Raw genomic sequence first — 4456 nt, forward strand, 5'->3', positions numbered from 1 at the left:
GCATGCTCGGGACGTGGATGCAGTTGTCGCACTCAGACGGAAGAGCGCCCTGGCCCGAAGGCAGAAGACGATGGCGGCGACAATATTGCATATACTATGCTTGTGATTTAGTTTCCTAATAGGATGAATGCACCTCTGATTAGTTTCCTATATAATAGGACGCGCCCATGATTTGTTTCCTAATAGAATGTGTCCACGATTATATTTTCCTAATTTACCGGGCGTGCAATTTCATCTGTGGTGGAGTACGGTCAGTCAATATAAATTGCTAAGTGCACACAGAAAATGAGTTAGACTAAGGATAGCCGTTAGATTGAGTTTAGTGGGCCTGATCATGCGGTGGTAATGAGTCTGTGTTTGTTTTATGGGGTGCGTTTAGAGAAGATTATGTTTGCTTTTTTATAAGTAGTAGAGAAAAGCCTCTCTATATTTAAAATTTCTGTAAAATTCATATGACATGGCATTTCAGTATTACGTTTTTTCTTATTTTAGAATCCTGCAATTGAAGGAAGCCTCCCGACCGATTGAACTGTTTTCGGCCCCGGAAACAAGCGGTGGCGGCAGTCGAGGAGATTAATTAGGGAATCCCGGTCCAGTCGGGCTCCAGGGGTTCTGACTCTCCTCTCCCGCCCCCAGGAGCCGTACTGTTCTTCTTCGGTTTAAAAAACAATCTCTGTATACTCCTTCCAAAATGTGACGACGAGACGCTTCTGTGTCACCGTGTGTGTAGTGATCTGTGCATAAAAACTAATGCAGCTTTGATCGGGGCCTTGATCGGAGAAGAGGGTAGACCGGATGCAGCTTTGATCAGCGGAGAATCTGGAAGTGCAGACAAAACAAGTCCAGTGGTGGAGTAGTAGCAGTTTCCAAATGTACTCCCTAGTGCGCGTGTCCCACTCCGTGTCTGTGAGTTCATCTGACGCTGCAACCACATGTTTCAAAATAAGTGTTTTAATTTTGTACTAACTTTAGTATAAAATTATATTTATTAAAATTAAGATACTTATTTTAGGACGGAGCAAGTATAATATAAGATTTTTTATTACATTCAATATGACTATAGTTAAGTAAGGATAGATTAGTAGATCATCCCGACGAACTAAAACTAAGGCCTCCTTTAGTTCATAGTTCATAGGATAGGAATAAAAATCATAAAAAAGTGAGAAGACATGCCTCTTAATTTTTATAGGGAAAGATATGTCACTTGATGCATATGATAGTGTTTTTTTTTCATTGAGTTTAGGCTATTGTTTTTTTAAACGTGCAGGATTGCTTCCTATCCTACATAGGAATAGGAATCGAGCACACTAGTAAATTTTTGAACTAGGTATAGCTACTCCTCCTGGCTCTCGCGACGCCCCCTCACGGGCGACGAACCTTAGACTCCCTAGCTACTCTCCCTCCTTCCGCTCCCTGCCGCCTCCTAAGGAGGTCACCGTCACCCCCGCGCGGCTGCTAGTGAAGGTGGCGGTGAGGCTTTTGCTACCCTGAGTCACTTCGAGGAGCTCTGGACGCCAGGGTGATGGCCTTAGTTGCGATGGCGGCGTCGACCTCACCCGAGAAGTGGTGTTGCGGGTGTTGGCTGGCTCCTCCAGTCACGTGGGCATTGGTGGCTACTCACGGCGTGCTCTGCTCCGGCAGCTGCGCCAGATCTGGATGCCGGTGCTTCTTCTCTGCGTCATCCTTCCTTGCCGGCTGTGGATCCGGCCGGCCTGTGGGGATGGCTTGGGATGGTCGACCTCCTGTCAACCTCGACGACAATAGTGGCTCCGGCCCCGTTTTTCCTCTTTAGGGGGCACTCGATTCCCCTCCTTCCCCCACCTCCTCCCCAAAATCTCGGGTGAAAACCTTGACCATGTGTGGCCGAACGACGGTGGAGATGCCGCCTTGGGACGGGTGGAGTGTAGTGGATGTGCTCTGAGTCGTCTACGTCGGCAGCGGCTGTGTGATTCCTGTTGTGCATCATTGGTGGCGAGTGTGAGGTCGCCTTCCTACTTCCGCTGTTGTGTTTTGATGTACAACAGCGCTGTGGGTTTGCTAGCCAGTGATGGTGTTTCTGTTTGGGGCGAGTGGAGATAGTGGTCTTCCCTCTGGCAACATGTTTGGAGAGATGGTGCTCTCTCCCCCGTCCTTGGTTGGTTGTCCTGATATAAGCGAGGATGCTCATTCCTGCGTGGTGTTCCTCTCACCCTCAGTCTGGTGTGCCTCTACAGCCTCTACTCGCGGTGATCCTTTTCGGCGTGGAGTTCACCTTAGACTTGTGCATGTTGTTTTCTTCGGTGGCAGCTGTGTTTGGGCCTCTCTAGGTAGCAGCTTAGTTCTTGTTGTATGCATTTCTTACATGTCTCAAGTTTGTATCCATGTAATCAACACCACTGTATCTCTAGCTGGTTGATTGCTTCATTAATTTGAAGTCGGGCTTTATGCATTTTCTCTAAAAGGAAAGAAATAGGAATCCATTCCTACAAATCAAAGGGCTCCAAAGAAATTTTCCAAAGGTTTTGCATAGGAATTTTGCAGGATTAGAATCCTAAGGATTTGTTAATGTGTTGGTAGTTTGATTCATAAGATTAAATCCTATAAGAATATTTTCCTAAGGATTCTTTGCACTACTTTTTATAGGATTTCTAGCATCCGCTCAAATATCTTTGAAAAAAACCTTTGTTTTTTTTCCTGATTCAATCAAACAGCCCAAAATCTTATAGGATTGAGATAACCATGACATTTCAATCCTATGTTTTCCTATTCTTGTGTTTTTAGAATTCTGAGAATCAAAGAGGCCCTAAGATTGGTCGGACATGGTTGTTCTTGATTCGCAGTATTAGGTTCCTGTAATCCTGGTAAAGTAGGGACTGATGGCGGTGCAACTGAACATGTTCTTTCTAGAGCCCGACATTCTTTTGTTCTATTATTAGTACCTGATATATTTTCTAGGGGCCTATTTGTCGTGCAAAAAGAATAATAATAAATAGGAGTGAGAAAATAAGTCATGGACTTGTCCCTGCCTGAACCGGGACAATTTCACCACGGGAAAAACTCAAAAAAAAAAATCGTGTTAGGTGCATACAGTGGCACGAGAAAAGAACCTCAGAGAATGATATCCACCGGAGATTCCCCTTTTAGAATTAAATAAGTGCAAAGTGAATCAAATGAAGAAAACAAAATCCTAAAATGTAACCTTCTTCACCATTTTTATAAGAATTGAAATTCCATAAAATTATTCTAAAGAGTTCTGATTACTCCAATTAGGGCTAGGAGTATTTTTAACACTGTTGCCATGATAGTACCTAAAAAGTAGTATGCACTTCAAGTCCTCTTGGGTTAATCTAATTAATAATGAACGACGGAGATATATTCCTGCTTTGTGCATGCGTTAGCGGTGAAGTGCACTGTTGAGTATATTGTGTACGTGTATATTTGTGTGTAGGGTCTACCTCCTGTTTCCTTTGTATAGTTGAGGTTGTAGCCCACCTATGTACTTATATATACGTGCATGCTGCACCGATCAATACATTGAGATTGCACAACCCATATCTTGTCCTTCTACATGGTGTCCAAGGCCGCCGCCGATCTCCAAGGCCGCCGCCGCCGCGGGCTCCCGCTTCCGCCAACCTCCACCCGCGCCGCACCCCTCCCCTCCCTCCCACCCGCGCCGAACCTTTCCCCTCCTCTCCCACCCGCGCCGCACCCGCACCTCGTCTCCCTCCACCCGCGCCGAACGCCATGAGCTCCTCCTCATCCACAGTTTCCAACCCGTTTGCCGGTCCCGATGTCACTCTCGTCCGCGACCTCAACATCCACGAGCGAGTTCCGGTCAAGCTTGATCACACCACCGCTTGTGTTCCGTGAATACCTCCTGCACGGTCACGTGGACGTCACCGTAGACTCGGCGCTCATGATCAACGATGAGGAGTGGATGATCCTCGACGCCATCATCATCCGCTGGTTCTACCTCACCATCTCCAATGACCTCTTCCACAGTGTGGTGAACGATGAGGACGACGCCTATGCAGTCTGGACCAAGCTCAACGGCCTCTTCACCGACAATCGGCTGCAGCGCAAGGTCCTGCTCTATGGTGAGTTTTACGGGTGCCAGCAACTTGACTCATCCATCGATGATTTTTGCATGCGCCTCAAGAAGCTCGCCGATGAGCTCCGTGATCTCGGGGAAAAGATCGGCGACGAGCTCCTCATCAGCATCCTCTCCGGCGGCCTCAACGAGGACTTCGGGAACGCCGCCTCCAACCTCACCCTCATCCCGGAGCCCACCTTTGCCAAGGTGGTCGCGTACCTCAAGTTGGAGGAGCGCCGGATGCGGGTGGCGCGGACTCGCGCGACCCACACCGCCCTCGTCGCAGGCACCCGCGGAGGTTCGGCCCCGCCACCGCCACGCCCGGCGCCACCACAGCCGGCGGCGCCCGTCTTCCCGCCCGCACCGGCCGCCCCCTTCCCGCCG

This window comes from Triticum dicoccoides, chromosome 3B (genome assembly GCF_002162155.2).
Source record: "Triticum dicoccoides isolate Atlit2015 ecotype Zavitan chromosome 3B, WEW_v2.0, whole genome shotgun sequence".
In the NCBI taxonomy this organism is placed as follows: domain Eukaryota; kingdom Viridiplantae; phylum Streptophyta; class Magnoliopsida; order Poales; family Poaceae; genus Triticum; species Triticum dicoccoides.